An 18,637-nucleotide genomic window follows, 5' to 3' on the forward strand; every position below is an offset into this window, starting at 1 on the left:
ATTTAGTGCTGCTTGTGTTTTTCCAATTGACTCTACTATTTAAGTATTCCACTGGCTGCTGTGTTTATATCTTCTAGTTAAGGTTTGATTCTATATACACATCCACTTGCAGTTTCTGGTTCATATTTAGTGTCTCCTTTTCTATCATTTGTGAATTCCAAATACTGGGCTCTCATCACTGTTCTCCCAGTTTGGAGCTGTGTACCTGGTAGGTTCTGAATTGTTGAATGGTTACATCAATTCAGAACAAAGATGACAATTCTTCTTCTTCTGAATTTCTATTAATGCTGTAATTTTATACCACTCTATGTACTATGGACAGTGCTTTTCTGTATTAAACAGTGCACTTTTAAATTCACAGCAAAGACACACTTTAAAAGGGATATGTAATAGTAACAACAAAAACAATATTTTGCATTTCTTTAGGGCCTTCAATCTGAAATTCTCAAATTACTTTACAAATACCTGTAGACCAGGTATTAGTAATATATTATCCTTTAATGGGGATTATGTGTCACAGAAACTAGTAGAAATTGTTATAATTATTAAAGTATTGCTGCTTCTTAGGGTAGCTCTCCTAAACCTTTATTGCTTTCTGTTTCCATGTGCCTATTTGAGTCTTCTTTTACAACAGTCATCCATGTAGCTGGGCCTTACACTACCTGAGTCTGCTGGGAATAAGTTTTCAGACTGGATTTTTGTTTTTGAGTGTGTGTGTGTGTGTGTGTGTAAAAACATGTTGGCTCAGAAAATAGTGTAGTGCTTATATAGTGTAATCTTGTGAGGTGAGAACCTGTGACAGCATTGTTGGGGTGGAAGTTATACTTGATAGTTTCATTGTATTCATAGAGAGGAAAGAATCCTTTAAAGTTGAGCTTATTGGACGTTATCAAGTGGATAATGTTCTCTAGTGCCCTTTCCTGACATCTGAGATGAAACTGATTAGTAAACTGCAGCCAGTCCCTTCTTTTTATAAGGCAAAGTCCCACTTCTTCCTCCTCAGTTGCAAGTGCCTTGAATACAGTGGAACCAGTTTAGGCCTCTTGTTTGGAGGGCAGGTTTTGGGAAGCCCTCCTATTGAGAGTATGTGGGAGGCAGAGGATCTGAGACTATGGAGATCCACTTGCAGCCTCACCCCCTGCTCCTAACAGAGATGAAGAATGGTGTAGTGGTTAGGATGGTAACCTGGTACTTGAGAGACCTGAATTCAATTTCCTGTGTGACCTTGGGTAAGTCATTTTCTGTTAATTATTTCCACTTGTGTAAAATAGTGCTAATAGCTCTTCCCTTCCTCCCAGGGAGAGGATAAATACATTAAAGATTATGAGGTAGTGGGGCAATATAAGTACCCTAGATAGAGTAGCATGTCAAGATCAGAGGCTACTGCAGCACTGAGGTCTTAGACGTGGATACAAATCATCTATTGAGGGGAAGATTACTTCCTAGTGCACAGCATAGTCACTGGGATGAGGATTGGGACCATTGTGAGGAGGTCATATCACTGGGAAACATATGAGAGGAAGCTACTAATTAATGTCCTCTTTCTGTCTCTCTAGTTCAGGATCATGTGCAGGGCCAAGGGAAGGACCCTGGGACATTAGAATGCACTAGGCATCCTTTCCTCATTTATATATATCCTTTTCCTTTTCTCTCTGTCTCCCTCTCCACATCCATTATGCTCTTTGCCTCTTCTCTTCACCAGACAACATTAAAAATCAATGACCCTTCACTTGATGAAACTTTTTAAAAAAAAACAACAAAAAAAAACAAAAATTAAAAAGCTTTGAGGATCACCTTGTGCATGGCAGTGTGCTTCCTCGCTGCTCACCACTGTGCTGGAAGGGCTGCTAATTCTGTTTCCACGATGCCGCTGACAGGCCAGTTGTGCAGGCTGGCTTTGATCTAGCTTTTACATTCATTTACCATAATACGAGTTGGCTTTATTGAACCAATTAAAATTACAGTCCTCCCTTATTATCTCCATAGAGCACAGCAGAGATGCAGTGAATTTCAGTAAATGATTTCACTTGTGCGAGTTTATAGATCCTTATTTTACATATCCAACTTGGTTTTTATAAGGTGCAATTTAATATTGACCCTACATGTCACTTGTGTAATAAATGTTTTAGGGTCAAGGATTAAAAGCTTTAGTCAGAGATATGTCATGTTACATAAAGCTCTGTTCGTAATGTTGGTTGCAAATGGTTTTTAATTGCTCAAATTTACAATGAAGTCTAGTCTCCTTTTTTTGTCTTTTGTAATCTCTTGGACACTTTTTTTTTTTTTACTGTAGGAGAACAGGTGCTTTGCTGTATATTCCCTTGCCAGAAGTGCATCCCAAAAATACATTTGGAAAGGGTTTAACTGAACATGAACTTAGGGAGTGTGATCCTTCTCCTACGCATGTCAGTGGCAAAACTCTCAATGCCATACCAGCAGCTGATTTGTAATTACAGATTTTAAATAGGAGTATAATTTCCTTTGGTTTGTTTGTATTGCACAGGAAGAAGTACATGCTTATAATATTGTCTGTGTGCATTTTTAAAACCATTTGTAGTCAAAGAACCAGACTCAGACTTAGTTAACATGAATTGGCTGGATTCATAAAACATGGTGAGCTAACTACCTTGAAACTGTCTTTTCCTTTGAGTGCTCTAAATAACATTTCTTGGTGCCTTAAAGCTACTGTCTTCTGTCGGTCTACCCAAACCTTGTCTTCTCTTTACGTATTGGTAAGCCTTTCTGGAATGCTCATCAGTCACTATAGTATGTCCACATACAGTTCTTGTCTTTGATGGGTGGTGCCTCTCTGCCCTAGACTTTTTCTCCTCATCATGCTATAGATCTCAGCAACCATTGTACTTTATGGCAGTAGGGCACTCTCTGTATTTAGTCAATTTATATATGAAAGATTGTGTGGGGGGCAGTCATTATAGCCTTGTGGCCAAGTGCAAATAATCGCCCTCTTCCTCAGGACAGTATGACCTAATGGTCAGAGTTCATACGACTGCCCTTCAGTACAGGACAGTAGGGCCCAGTGGCCAGCGTCCATGGGCCTGCTCCTAGATTCAGGGTAGTATGGTTTAACAACCAGAATCAACAGGACTATCCTTCAATGCAGGGTGGGATGGCCCAGTGGCCAGAATCAGCAGGCTGTCCTTGGCTTCAGGCAGTATGGTTTAGTGACCAGAGTCCATAGGTTTGCCCTTATATGCAGGGTGGTGTGGCCTAGTTGCCAGAGTCAACAGAGATGCTCAATGTGTTCAGCCACAACAAAAGACTTCAAAGAGCAATAAAATACTTCTGGGGGAATTCTGCACCAAAAACTTTGCGCACAATATTTTAAAATTCTGCATATTTTGTTTGTGAAAATAACACAATATAATCATGCCATTTTCAATTATTTTGGTAATTTATTTCAAAATACCTCTCAGCAAATACATTTGTAACAATACAGATGACAAAAAAGATTCAGGAAATGTTTTTTGACAAATAGATTCCTTGGTAGGCCTATCAATAGAAAACTCTGAGTAATAATTCATTGAAACTACAAAATAGAAACATATTTCCTGCACCCCTCAGAAGCAGTGCACAGGCATGGGGGAGTCAGAGGTAACAGAGGCACGGCGGGAGAGGGAATTAATTTCTGGGAAGGAACCTGGGTGTGAACCTGGAGGGTTGTAGGGTGTGGGTGGAAGAAGTATGGAACAGGGTTTTTTGAGGGGGCAGGAGATTGCTAGGGAGCGTCCCCCATGCAGATCTTGGCTGACCCCCAGTCCTGAGTTAGGCTCTAAGCTGGTCCCAGTCCTGATATAAATTAGGTTGCTTCAGCCCATGCTGACTGGCTGCCTCCGTCCCTCCCCCAAATCTGCCCATCATGGATAGCTAGAGTGCAGCGTGTTCTGGCTATGCCTCCTACGTGCCCCTTCACACCCCTTACATTGCAAACTATAGGGTTCTGGTATAAGAACCCTTTACTTTGCACCCACTAGGGATTCTCCCACTCCAGTGTAACCCCCTAAGAGGTGATCTGGCTGCTTTCTGAGTGGTGCAGACAATCTGCCCTGAGACGTCTTATTCTGTGTTCTGTTATTGGACCTGTACATCTTTAATCCTATAATAAAAATGTCATGTCTATATGCCATATGCTAATTAATTCTAAGAAGATTACATAAGTGAATTGTATACTGCCTTTTCATCTAAGTTGTATGAAAACTGGACTTTTGGGTAGGATGTCTCAAGTCAAAAGAGATTATAGTGTGTTTTTCATTTGAAATAATTGTATTTATTTATTGAATTTATTTCAGCCCCATACGTTTGTTTTTTCAGTTATTTGAAAGCCTTCTGTAATTCACTGAAAATACATCTCCATTTGTTGGGCAATCAGCAGTTGCTAAAATACATGGGGAGAGAAAAAGATTTTGTCAATGCATGTTGCAAAAACCTAGGAGGCTTCTAGCTCTCTTAAAAATTTTTTTTTTACCCAAAGACAAAAGTTTACATTTATGAGTGACTAAACTAATCCAGTCTGTGTTTGTTTCATTAGAGGCTGGAATAATTCAAGCTGGATGTCTGCTTCATTTTGCTGAGGGCATTTCAGGAAATTGGTGCATACTAGCTGCCTGCAACAGTCGAATCACTGGAAAGACTCCATTAACTTGAATTGGTATAGGATCATGCCCCAAATCCTAAGAGCCATAAAGGGAATTCTGCAAGCAATGCATCTTCTTCAAAACATAGTCTATATGTGATGTCTTATGCTCAGGCACCTCAATCCTAACCTGTCCCATCCTTTCCTCTTCCCCTACTCTCATCACTGTTCTTTTTTCTTTCTGTCTTTACTGTTTTACCTCTACAAAGATAAACTTCCATCTAGCCACCCTTAGATTCCAGGCCATAATTAAAGAAATCCTGTATAAAAAAAGTAAAATCTGAATCATTGCTATTTTATTATAAAATATTTTTTATTTTTTTTTTATTTTTTTATATTTTATTATAAACTGCATTGTACAAGTACTAGTTATCACTGTATGTATCTAGTCTTCTGTTGATGTGACATCACATATCTGTAACCAACAACTGAAGTTCTTTGTTCTTCTTGATGGTCATTAGGAGCTGCAGCATGGTTCCAATGGGAGTAGAACCTACAAGTTTTATGCTGCAACATTTGACTTTGTTTGGCCCAAACAAAGGGAGAGAATCAGTGGGGAGGACATGTGGATTTTAGTTGGAATACTCTGTACATGTGCTGCAGAGGACAGGGCAGGAAACTCAGCTAGAAGAGCCCAGAGACATCCTGATTAGAATGTGGCAGTTACTAGACATGCTCAACAGCAGTTTCTGAACCTTTACAGGAAGTTTTCTTTGGGGGCAATCTGCCTGGCATATCACACCCTAGTCACCCTCTGGGCTGAGCCAGTTGGAGCACAAGGGAGGAAAAGTTATAAATATAGGAGTTAAAGACAGTCCTGTGGACTCAACAGCTGATTGACTTAGGACCAAGAGATATGTCTGCTGTGAGGACCGGTTCCCAAACCCTATATCACTTTGGATACAGGTGAATGCTATTCCAGTTTTACTTACAGGGAAGCCCTCCATTAGGCGAATGTTTGGTCCACCATGTTATGTTCAGTGGCCCTAAAGGGAGAACTGGGAGGAGGGCATTTGTTACTCACACACACCACAGATCTTATGGAATTTACATTTAGCTATCATCTGACTGCTCTAAACTGGGATTATGTCTATGTTAAAGAGAATGGGGCAAAGCTCAGAGATGGGAGGGGTTGGAAATTCTTGCCTAATTTAGCTGGGCATATGAGGGAAAGAGACTGCCCCATAGAGTAAAAAGCCTTAGGGAGATTCAGAGAATGGATCTTTTGTATAGTGATCGCACTCTGTGTACCCCTTTGGATACAGGCTACAGACTTAAATGTCACCACCAACTGAGGTCTCGTCAGCTATTAACCTAAGAGCTAGAATGTTTCTGGCTGTGGAGATTCCCAGACTGTTGTTGTTGTGGGTTTTTTTTTTGTTTTGTTTTTTTGCGGGTAGGATTCTGAAGTGTTTGAAAGGACTGAGGTGCTGCCATTCTCCTCAAGCATTAAAGAGTCCAGGTGATACATCTGTAGCTTACAAACATACTATAAAGATTGAAAAATCATCTCTGAGAGAAGATCAGAGTGGAATGTGTTTTGATGTGTGTGCGCTAAAGTCTAGAATGTTGTGTCAACACTTTATAGTTGACTACGTGTAACAGAAATGAAACACCAGTGTATTTACTAATAGTTTTTGTTCAAAAGTTTCTCATAGTATTCCAAATGCTATTTGCAATGTTTTCTGTGTGCATTAAATGTTTGTTTTACTAAGGAAGTATATGGTAATCTCACTCTTTTGAAGTAGACTGAAAACTATTAATACCTATTTTTCAGGGTTTTACACAAAATAACCCCGACGTTTAACTCTGTATAAGGGTTTCTGAAAAGTCTTGAAAAGACCAAACTCTGGCCTGGATTTCAGCAAAAAGTTTGGTTGAAGTTCAGGAAAAAGGGAAGTGTAGTAGTTTTATATAAATGTTGTTAGCATTCCTCTGCCCTACAAGATGTACAAATGCTACAAGAACATTTCTCACTGATTTCAGTGAGAGTGGGAGCAAGTCCTGTATTGTTTTCCTTGTGGAAAAGTCAATAACATTGTTTGAATCCCCCAGCGGGCCCCCCCTCCCCCAATCTTTTATTTACACTGCCAAGAAAAAAAATATTTTATTTCAAACAGGAACAAACTGCTTCCAGTTGCCAAGACTGCATCCAGAAAGCTAATGCTGATTACTTGCAAATACCTTTGCAGCAATTATAATTTACCAGACTATGGTCCTTCTTTTGAAGAATACATCAGGATGGGCCCAGGCCTGCTTCCATTGTAGTCATTTGTAGATTTGAATTAGAGTAGGAGAGTACAAACAAATGAAATTATGAAAGGCTCCAATTATTATTAGAGAGGGATTTCAAATATTATAGCTCTTATTAAAATTAGAAGGAGGTCACTGAAGTAGATAAGGGAGTGTAGGTAATACTATGGTCAAAGGAGAAGACTGGGAATCAGGGTGCTTGAATTCTGGGCATGTCATTTAGTTTGCCCATTGATAAAGTGTGCCTCATATGTACTGCAGTTGCCTCACAGTGAGTTATAGGGTTTTTGTTGCTTCATATGTTCCATGTTGTGCACTTGCAGTGCCCTAGAAGATGGCAGAGAGCTCACACTAATGAACTCCCATCTCCCCCTACTGACTCCGGGTGGGTTCTGTTTTACATGAAGAAGGATTGCTGAGACCTCTGGAGTTGCAATAATCTGCATAGAGCAATTGGGGTAGTGGGATATAAGGGTCTTGGGATGGGGAAAGCTCATTCTAAGTCCCCAGCTAAACTAGTGCCTTTTGGGGGTTGCATTTCAAGAGAGTCTTGAGGGATTATACCTACCCCTTCATGATTTGTCTGTCATTTCCAGCTGACAGCTGAGTTTTTCAACTGAGCAGGGTTGCCATAGAAAGGCTCCTTGGTCCCTTCTGAGAAGGCCTCTACAATCAGAAATGGAGTAGCATTCTATGAGTGAAGAGCTTGGCTAGGTGACTGAATTCTAGCTGGGCTCCAGGCCTGCTGATCACCAGGGACAGGAGATGGCCCATTGAGTTCAATGGGAGTTTTGCACAAGTAAGGACTGAGTAAACAATGAATAAGCTATTGAGAGTTGGCGCATGCTGACTGTTGCCTATAACTCTGACTCCATATCACTGGGTCTGCATTCCCCTAATACAGAAACAAACTGACAGTATGGGTTCAGGAAAAAGATCTTTCAGTGGGGACATACCAATGTGTAACTTACACCAACATTTATGTCATTTCTGAACTTGGCTCATTGTAATAATTACCTAAACAGCAAGACATTGTGTAGATTATTCTGTTTATGCTAATGTGCATCCTACATTACAAAATAATGTGGAATAGAAATAGTAAGAAAACAGGCACTTTCGACTTTGGTTGAATATCAAGAACATGTTGCATCAGCAGTATAAAATTGCTGTTTAGATTACAGGACTGTCTTTCAAGGTTGTGAAATACTTGTGTATATCAGCAGCTGGAAAATAACTCCAGATGCTTCCGCACTATTTACATCATCTGTTCATCTTATTAAGCAAACTATTCCACTGTTTTTCTTTGTTACTGGACCCTTTTCAGCGTAGAAGGTGATCTTGCTATTGTCATTGAGGCAACAGTATCAAGAGACTTAGACACATGTTCTTAAGTCAGAAGAGTTACATGTTTCCAAACAAAAAAGAAACCATATACAGTACATTTAAAATGGAAAGAACAAAAGTAAGGTCTCCAAAAGAAATCATGGTATGTGCCTCTTCTGTAACAAGTCTGCTTAGTCCCCATATACGTGATGGATCCCTGCCTCTGTAACAGGATGAAAATACTCCGAGAATTAACTGGCTGTTTTCTCTATATCCAGGGAGAGTCCTCAGTAATATGAGGCAGCACCCAGAAGACAAAGACATTAGTGTATCATAGCCACCTACACCACATTAACAAATGGCTTTATTCTGCTGGAACCACCAACCAAGGGGTTGTACTGAAATGGTGAAATGAACCCACCAGGATTCCCTTCTCTTTAAGTCCTCCCCTTCATTCTATATTCAAAATCCTCTCTACCCTATTACAATCTGTACTAGCCCTTTGTATCAGACTAGCAAGACAGAGGTACCAAGCCAGCAACTTTAGAAAGGGTTTGTTTGCCTTGGCTTCTGCCAAGCATGCTAAAATTGCTGAGTTATTGACCTCTGTGGCAGAGCACCTCCACATCAGGGGCCTCAGCGCTTCCCCCTCTGACAGTGAGGACCTAGAGTAAGTCAGCCCCATTCCAGATGGTGTTTGTTCTTCCACTTGGGGGTTTATTTCCCAATACTTTTCTGGCAGGCCTCAGGGCTGGCCCAAGAAGTGCCCCATCTCCAAACAAAAAGAGAAACCGGTTCTAACACAAAATGAAAAGGAATAGGTTTTCCTACTCTCCCCACCCCATGAGTGTGGTGTTATTGGCACTGGGGTACCCGTCCTTCCCTTAAACAGGCAGTGTATTATGTAACTTCCCCAGTAGGGATGAGAGTAGCCATCCACCCTGGAGCAGCCTTTCTTTCTGCTGCCACTAGCCCTACAGCAACTTGTCTCTCCTTCCTTCTCTCTCACCAGAGGTGGGCTTTTAAAGGTCTCAGGCAGCCCTTAATGGGATTCAGGTGTCCCTAGTTTACCTGAGATAACCGCTTTTCAGTTTATAGGGAAAAGGGCCTTTATCATTCCAGGATGAATATACCTACCTCCTACCACTCTGACAGCTGTCCAGCCTGACTTTGTCACACCTCACAGAAACCTGAATCTTCAAGCCAGCCAAGGAGGCTGAAGTGCTAATTTAATCACCTCACAAAGGCCTGTGTTTTGGTATCAACCAAACAAGCTATAGCTGTTGAGTCAGTAACCTCAGAAAACATTGTGCTTTCACCTCAGACAACCAAGCTAGAGATGCTGAGCTGGGAACTTTAAAATGTTTTTGACATTGGTTCAATAAATTACTATTGAGCCAGGAAGCTCCCAGAGGTGTGTGACTTACCACCAGTCCAGCATGCTACAGTTGCTGAGCAATGTCTAAAGTAAACTCTAAAATCAGGGGAAGTGCTCAGCCTCCTCTCCTTCATCTGGATTTGGGAGAGCTCAGTTCTCCCAGAGCTTCCCCTCATCCTTCCTCTTCACTGGCTCATGAAATGAGGACTCATTAGGTGGGAAAATGTGAGAGTTTTATGTGGTTCCAGGCTTCCTACCAGCAGTTGAGGGAGAAGAATTGTACAAGCTGGACATCCCATATCTCCCTCCTTGTTTTTTCTACTGTCTTCTTGTTGGTTCCCTTGCCTCTCCAGAGGAGATTGTGAGAGAAAGAGGCAGAATCTGGCACTCCAGATCTCCCTTACCTCCAGTACAAGGGGAGACTCCATCACCTGCTGCCTCTTTCCTTAGCCAGAATCCAGGAGAAACAGAAAGGCCCTGTCAGTTCCTTCCATAATGGGAAGGATGGCTAGGAATATATGGATGTTCCCCATATGTGGCTCCAGCTTCTGTGCAAATATACACAGGCTTGTTTGAGGTGTTTTGTGTGGGTTGGGGCTGTGTGAGAACATGAACTTTGATACATCAGTTCCTTTGTCCCTATCATTCCTGTTCCCATGTCATGTCCTGTGACACACTGTCACTTTTCTGTATAACATTGACCCACATGGTGATAAACAACAGCTAAAACTGGTGGGTCCCTCTTCCTATTTTGCTCTCCTCTACTGGATTGTTTTATGTCTTGTTGTACAAGGATTTACATGTGCAACTTCAACACAAAACTATATGGATTCTAAGTAGGAAGTGAAGGCTGAACTGGACCTGGCACCTGCTAAACACAAACTAAAAGTGTGATTATGCTGAGATGAAGAAGGTAGGACTGGTGAAGGAGAGGATGCAGGGGCTTCTTAATCATAATAATAGTTTACATCCATTGTCCAAACATTTATGATTATTGTAGCATGTAGCGACTCAGCTGACATCATTGCACTAGGTTTGAGGCATAATGAGGTGAAATGTTTTACACAAGGTAAGTCTCCTTACTACTCTCATGGGTACCAGTCCAGTGCCTTAACCACAAGAACATTCTTCCTCTCTAATAGAACTGGCCAAAGCTCAAAACATTATGCTGGTTGCTGTTGTTTTTGAAATTTAAAAAAAATTCAACTAGCTCTACTAAATAACCATTTATTATTAAACCTATTTTACAGATTGGGAAAAACTGAGCAGAAAAGTGAAGTCACTTGCCTAAGGCTACATAGCAGCATAAGTGGGAGAACGAGGATTAGAACTCAGGAACATCTGACTCTGAAGTTTGTGCTTATTCTCCTAGATGACAGTGCTTTCCGAAATAAATTAATTTGATGCTAGAAGTATTGTAGAGCCAGGTTGGGTTTTTTATTGAGATAACCACTATTGTTGTGGTTTTCATCTGCAGTGTCGTCATTTTGAATTTCCTGTGCGACATGATGTATCATCCTGTACTGTGATGCCATTGGACCATTGTGCAAAACCACAGACAAACAAAAAAACCAATCCAACAACCAAAAATCACTTTAGAAACATAGAATTTTAAGTACCGATATGAAAACACGATGGTAAACAAGTTTTAGATCATGATGATAAATTATTCCGTTCCCCTTATTTATTCGAAAAATAAGTTAAAATAAGTAATTTAACTTCCCTTATGGAACTTGAGAGAGAAACATTGACAAACACTCCATTCATATTGTTTACAGATTTACACTGCATTTCATTAACAAAACTAGATGCCTTCCTTTTCTTAAAAAGGAAAGATAACATAAGTATAAATTCTACCTTCTCAGTCCTTTATACAATCCAATAGACATATATTGAAAACAAATTCTAAAAGGCTTCTTTGTAGACATCTGTAATTTGGAAAATTACATTTATTTCTGTTTAGGATCAGTGACCTATCTAGAAGGCACAGCAAAAGAGATAACTAAATATGTGTCTTGAAAGAAAATGAGGAGAACAGGAAAAAAATAATATGGTAAGCATCCTTGCCAAAATATAGTCCTGTAGTAAAGCTCTTGATTGATTCATGACACAGTAAAAGAGCTACTTACAGAATGTTTTATATTGTTATTACATTCTGATACAAGTTCTCCTTTGCCCATGTTTGGTCAAAGAGGCAAGTTTCTAAGAATTCCTCCACATTCTAGACTTATTGCTTTACAGCAGAGTGCCAAGTTGTTGAATACACAAGGCCACTCATGACAAAGAATTTGTCTCAGTATTTAGCATGAGTTTCTCAAAAGAAACACAAAGACAACTACATTAGTAGATATGTGGCAGGTTTTTATTTTTCTCTCTTTCAGTGAGTGGAAGTGGCGTGTGAAAGCAAAAGGTCTTGGGAATTAAAATGAAAAATCATCTTGAAAACCAGGACCGCGGAGCAAATTTCTATATACAGAGACCTCTATAATTAGATTTGGGTGACCAAGTGAGGGAGTCTTCAAAAATAATGATTTGAAAGTCCATAGTTGAGAACTTTGTGGCCTACCTCTATCTCTGTAGTCACTGAGTACTATAAAGCTGTCTTTCATCATTTCTAGGAGTGGCATCCTTGAAAGAAGAAATGTTGGGAATGATGGGGTTTCAGGAGGTTATCAGTATTAGAAGCTGAGATGACCTTATCCTCCAAGCTTTTCTTTAAAAATGTGGCTCCTCTGAGAATAACATCCACAAATCTGGGTCTCACCAGCCTAGAGTGCCCATGAGATAGTACACTGGAGATAATTACTGATTATTATAATTTTATTTATATTGTAATATGCCTCATGGCCCCAAACAAGATAGGGGGCCACATTGTAATAAGTGCTCTAAAACACATAGGAATAAGTTAATAGAAGCAAGGGACTAACAAAAGAAAAGCAAAGTCAGGGGTAGTCTTTCCATTGACTTCCGTGGGCTTTGGATCAGGCCCAGAAAGTAGAGGGAAGCTAGTGGAGGAGGGGACTGGGCAGGAGAGGGACTGGAGGATGAAGGGGCAAACAGCGGAATGAAGACTATCCAGGGCTGAAAGGAATAGTCTGTTGACTTTCCTTGTGACATTCAGGATGGGTTGTGAGGAGCTGGCTGCGGGACCTTAGCTGAACATCCCCCACCCCTGCTCTGCATCCCCCGCTCTTCCATAGGGAGCCTGGATACTATCTCTGTTTTGGCGAGCCTGGGGATTTTCTTCTACTCTGAACCCAAATGTGTGGGGAAGGAGGATGCCACTAACAGCTTAATGTCTCTGCTTATTTCTGGGGAGAGTAGGAGAGCAGACAGTCCACTGTGGGTAATGGTTACTTCATCCTGGGCCAATCTCTTTTTGTGGCTTCTACCAAAATTGCGCAGGACAGGAATTACCCAGAGATGTCCTGCCAGCATTGCAACTAGAACTGTTCTCCCTCAGCTGGCAATGTATGTGACATTCCCTCCTTCCTCAAACCCCCCGTCCCCACCAAAAATTACATACTCTCCACCAAAATCCATCAGTCATTTCACTTCCACCCCTGGTCCTGTACCACCATGCTTCGTGCTCCCCAGCACCTTATGGAGCACAGCCATTTTTTCCATAAAAGAGCTCTTAACAGTATCAGGCTCATCTTTCTGCTGTTCTGCCCATCCTGGTCTCTTCAACTCCAGGAGCTCGAACCCCTTGGAGCCATTGCAAAGGGCTTCCATAAGGCCAAGGCAAGAGAGGTGGAACTATCCTTTTCCACAGACACTGGATACTTTCCATGCATATGCAGAGGGAGTAAGGACTTCAGAATTCAGCCCATACAACACAATCATTTCACTACTAAACACTAGAATAAGACAGTTCTTCTTTGAGAAGTCCTTCTGTGTATTTCACACGTGGAGTATGCATGTGCACCATGCGCCTGAGTCTGGAATTTTTTTGCATTGTCTTTTGGTCTGCACATGCGCCGTAGCTCTCCTCATGCTTCGAACCAAGGGCATAAAGGGTGGTGAGGGCTGATTCCTCTCCGGTTCCTTCTTACCATTGCATGGTCTGAGTTGGAATCTGCAGAGTCCTTAACTCCTTTGTACTGCCTAATTTCTGAAAATATATTGTAAATAGTTTGTTTTAGTATTTTCCTACGACAGTGTACTTAATTTTTTCCTCCTTTTTTTTTCCTCTCCAGGCTGGGTAATTTTTCCTCCCCAAGAAGGCTGAGATTATATGCCGAGGATTCTGTGGTTCAGAAATTGTTTCCTGTCCTCACTCCTTTTCTGTGTTTGGACCTTAGCCCTACCCCTCCAGTTGATCCCTCTGCTTGGCACTATTGGGGGCTGTGGGAACCCTGTGTTAGATACCTGGGATTGGTACAGGGACCAGTTTATGAGGGGATTGTCCACCTGGAAGTTGACTCTCTTCTCCTCTGGGGAGCTATAGAAAGGGTTCCACCTCAATCTCAAGGGAAGGGTTCTACTCCCCTTAATACTTGATCCCCAAAAGTAATGGGGGATGAAAGCTGATTCTCATCCTACATTGACTGAACATGTTAATCTGAAAGCAAAAATTCTGCACGATCTCTTTGGCATTAATAATTCCTTCCCTATTGGAGGTCACATGATTCACAGCTCTCAACATGAAAGATGCATACTTTCACATAAACATTCATCCACCCCACAGGAGGTTCCTCTTTGGTCAAGACCATTACTAATTCAGAGTCCTCCCCTTTGTGCTAGCCAAAGCATCCAGAGTCTTTGCAAACAATTTTTCAGTGGTGGCAGCTTGGATGAGAAGAAAGGGCTTTATCATCTTCCCATACCTCAATGATTGGCTTCCTACGGGCAGATCCTATGAAGAAAACCATCAGGCAACCCAATTCCTGCTCAGTCTACTGCCTTCCCTAAGTGTTTGTGTCAACCACGAGAAATCCACATTGACCCTTGTGAGGTCCATAAACTTCATAGGGGTGACACTGGACTCTTCCACAGCAAGAGCTTACCTGCCTCTTGAGAGGTTCCAGGCCGTGGGCACATTCATTCACCAGGTCACTATCAGATCCCTGACTTTAGTCAGAATTTTCTCTGCAGAAACGTGGCCTCATGCACACATGTGATGCCATTTGCCAGGCTCCATCTTCATTCTCTGCAAGCCTGGCTTCTTTGTACTCACCAGAAAGGGGCAACGTTGCCCCTCTTTGGTGAGTACACAGACAAAGTGACAGTTCTATCCAAGGTTTTGGTCTTTCTTCTTGAGTGGACAAAGCTGGAGAAAGTTCAGGTGGGGTTCCCTTTTCTCAGACCAACTCCTGAAGCAACAATCATATTACCAAAGCCTCCCTTTTAGGTTGGGGAGCTCATATGGATGATCATATGACACAAGGCATCTGGACCCCACAGAAGTATAGAATTCATATCAGTTTACTAGAACTCAGGGCAGTCCATTGAGCCTGCAACATCTTCCACCCACTCATCCAATCCTGATATGTCCATAATGTTGGACAGTATAACTCTCTTCTATATAAACAAGTAGGGGGGACAAGATCCCTCCCTCTTTGTATAGAAGCAGTCAGCCTCTGGAACTGATGCATCAGCCATCACATAACCCCTTCAGCAGTACACTTACCAGGATTGCAGAACTCCCTAGCAGACAGTCTCAGCAGATGTTTTTCTGCAAACCACGAATTGGAGATTCACGATTCAGGTCTCCACAAAGTCTCCACCCAATAGGGAATGCTGTCCTGGAATCTTTTTGCCTTACAGGTGAACAAGAAACTTCCCCTGTACTACTCCAGAACAGCCCTATGCAAGGGCTTAATGGGAGATACCCTCTTGCTACCATGGAAAGATCACTTGAGGTATGCCTTCCCTCCCATTCCATTAATACTGCAGATTCTACAGAAAAGCCATCAAGACAGAAACGGAGTCATTCTTACTGCACTTACTTGACTGAGACAGTTCTGGTTTACAGGTTTACTGAAACTCTCTGTTCAGCCACCTATAAACATCTGCCCATTTCCACACCTTCTAACACAAAACAAATCTGCTTTCAGGCACCCCAGTCTGGAACCACAGCAGGTCAGATCCTGGTATTTGGATGGGCATTGGTATACAGGAGTGTTCATGTTCCAGAATTCATCCTCAACCAAGGCATAAAAGAGTCTATTAGGAGATGCTTTTCAGCTAAATTGAGTGGTTTCTCCTCTTGGGCTCAACAGTGCCAGTTATCTACAGAATCTTCTGGGATCCCTTCTATCCTGGAATACTTACCCTTAAGTCTTTGGGTCTCTTTCATTTCTTAAGATGCATTTAGCAGCAATCAGCACTATTCATCCTCCAGTGGATAACTACACAATCTTCACTCATCTTGTCACAACTAAATTTAGATCCTTTCCACCATTGGTGAAGTTTGCGCCCCAGTGGGACCTCAGTTTCATTCTTTTGTCTCTCACCAGACCTCCCTTAAAACCTCTAGCCACATCGTCTACGGCCCATTGGTTTATGGAAGTAGCTTTTTTAATTGCCATAACATCAGGGAGAAGAGGCAGCGAGCAGCAGACATTCATGGCAGACCTGCCATGTACTGACTTCTATAAAGAAAAGGCCTTATTATTTCCCCACTCAAAATGAATCTGTATAAATGTTTCCAAGTTCCACATAAGTCAGACCATCCACTTACCAGTATATTTTTCCTTAACCGCATGGCTTGGATGAAGAGAGGAGACTGCATTCTCTGGACGTCCGAAGGGCACTGGCCTTTTATCTACAAACAGCAAAAAACATTATAAAGACACCTGCACTATTTCTTTCCATAGCAGTGAGATTAAGGGGTCAAGCTGTCTCTATGCAGACTTTCTAAATGATTCTCTGGTTGTATTATCCTTTGGTATCACCTCACTCACATCCTCCACCCACCCACCCAGAGAGGAGAGGGCTCACTCCACCAGAGCACAGGCAGCCTCTGCTGGATCTCTAAGAGACATACCCCTACTGGAGATATGTAGGGCAGCTACTTGGAGCTCCTTGCACACCTTCACAAACCATTACGCTTGGTCCAATCTTCGACTGCAGAAACAGTTGTAGGGACAGCAGTATTACAGTCAGCTATTACTTCTGCACCCTCACACCCACCTCCTGTTTGACCACTGCTCGTTAATTTCTTACATGTGGAATACACACAGGCACCATCACTGAAGAAATGGGGTTAATTACCTATAACTGGAGGTTCTTTGAGATGTGTGGTCCCTGTCTGTATTCCACTACCCACCCTCCGTCCTCTCTGCTGCAGATTATCTAGATTTGTGGTAGAAGTAGGAACTGGAGAGGTGTCAGCCCATACACCCTCAGTTCAGTGTATGAGGAAAGCTTGTTCAGACCAACGGATACTGCTTGCAAAAAAAATTCCAGAGCATGTGTAACCCTTGTGTGGAATACAGATAGGGACCACTCATCTCAAAGAACCTTCTGCTACAGGTGAGTAACCTCCATTTCTTTAAAGAATCAGCTAGTAGCCATATTTCTCATATTCTCCACTTCATGATAAATAGTATGTATAAATCCCAGATGGAGCTTCTTATTACATTCTCTATCATATTTCTATGTAGTATATATCATTAACATACCTGCTTTTTAAAATTAATGTAGTCTGTAGCATGGCTGGGGCTTTTGATACCCTTCAAATTGTCTGCTGTATGTGCTGACATCTTATGTTCTGACTGTCTGAATGTGTTTGTTTTGTACTACAGTGAACTCACAAAGGAATTCTAATAGAGTGGCAAAAGCATGATTTTAAGTCCTGCAAAAATACATTTCAAGTCCAGAACAAAGCTGTAGGCAGGTATATTTTTTTAAAGATAATATAAATACCAGGCACCAAAAATGTAAATAAGTTCAATTTTGGCTTCTCTTCTACTCTCGGATCAGATGTGTGGGGAGGGATGAAACCACATGGGGCTTGATGTCTCTGCATCAATCAATTAAATAAAGAGCACATATGTTGAAAGTTTATACTTGAGGGCTGATTTTGTTCTCAGATATGTACATCCAGCCTTTGGCCCCCTACTCCCCAGCAACAAACTTCCTTAATCTGGAGAAACAAGAGACCCAGTGCTACACCTGGTTTGGGTGCAGGGTTCTGTGGGACAGAGCCAGTTGCAGGATGGGGGCCTAGGAGAACACTAGTTATAATTTGAAAAGTGAAAAGTTAGTTTTAAGTCTTATTCCTGTGAAGATAGCCTAGAAAGCATAAACCATTACTAACCAATTTTTAGAGTTGACAGGAACGAATAGTTGGAATCCTTTTCTGCAGCAGGAGGCTGATGATGGTGGCAGAGGTGGAATATGCCCCCTCACACACACCTTATCTCACTGATCTTCCCCAAGACTCTTAGGTCAGCCATGTGAATAGTGGCACATGGTATATAGGAGGGGTGATAAAACTTTCTTTGCAGGCCCATGCAAAAGTGCTAAGGCTAGCTCTTCTCATCTCCCACTGAACTCAATATAAGTCTTATGTGTCTATCTGGGCCCCTATTTCTAAAGGCTGGACAAGCTGTATAGTTATGGCACTACCAAATTCACAGTCCATTTTGGTCAATTTCACGGTCAGAGGGTTTAAAAAATAGTAGATTTCATTATTTCAGCTGTTGAAATCTGAAATTTCATGTTGTTGTAATTGTAGGGGTCCTGACCCAAAAAGGAGTTGTGGGTGGGGGAAATCACAAGGTTATTGTAGGTGGGGTTGCAGTACTGCTACCCTTACTTCTTGCTGATGCTGGCAGCGGCTCTGCCTTCAGTTGGGCAGCTGGAGAGCAGCGGCTGCTGGCTGGGAGCCCAGCTCTGAAGGCAGAGCCACTGCCAGCAGCAGCGCAGAAGTAGGGGTGGTGTAGTATGGTATTGCCACCCTTACTCTGCACTGCTGCTGGCGGGGCGCTGCCTTTAGAGATGGGCGCCTGGCCAACAGTCGCTGTCCTCCAGCTGCTGAGCTCTGAAGGCAGCACAGTAGTAAGAGTGGCAATACCACGACT

The 18,637-nt window shown here is 41.9% G+C and overlaps 1 protein-coding gene across 11 annotated transcripts in view; it reads left to right on the forward strand.

Annotated features, from left to right (window-relative positions):
- LOC311514966 (uncharacterized protein) overlaps positions 1-18,637 on the forward strand; it is a 414,125-nt gene that overhangs the window by 61,314 nt on the left and 334,174 nt on the right. For 2 of the 11 annotated variants that reach the window (XR_014710004.1, XR_014710007.1), the window contains exon 6: positions 4,547-4,957. The exons of 7 other annotated variants lie outside the window; for them this stretch is intronic. The gene's annotated coding sequence lies outside the window, so the exon portion shown is untranslated. Of the gene's footprint in view, positions 1-4,546; positions 4,958-10,855; positions 10,992-18,637 lie in introns of those variants that run through there. 2 more of the 11 variants (XR_014710006.1, XR_014710014.1) reach the window with 2 other exon arrangements.

The sequence above is a fragment of the Lepidochelys olivacea genome (genome assembly GCF_965140295.1).
Source record: "Lepidochelys olivacea isolate rLepOli2 genome assembly, chromosome: 1".
Lineage (NCBI taxonomy): Eukaryota > Metazoa > Chordata > Testudines > Cheloniidae > Lepidochelys > Lepidochelys olivacea.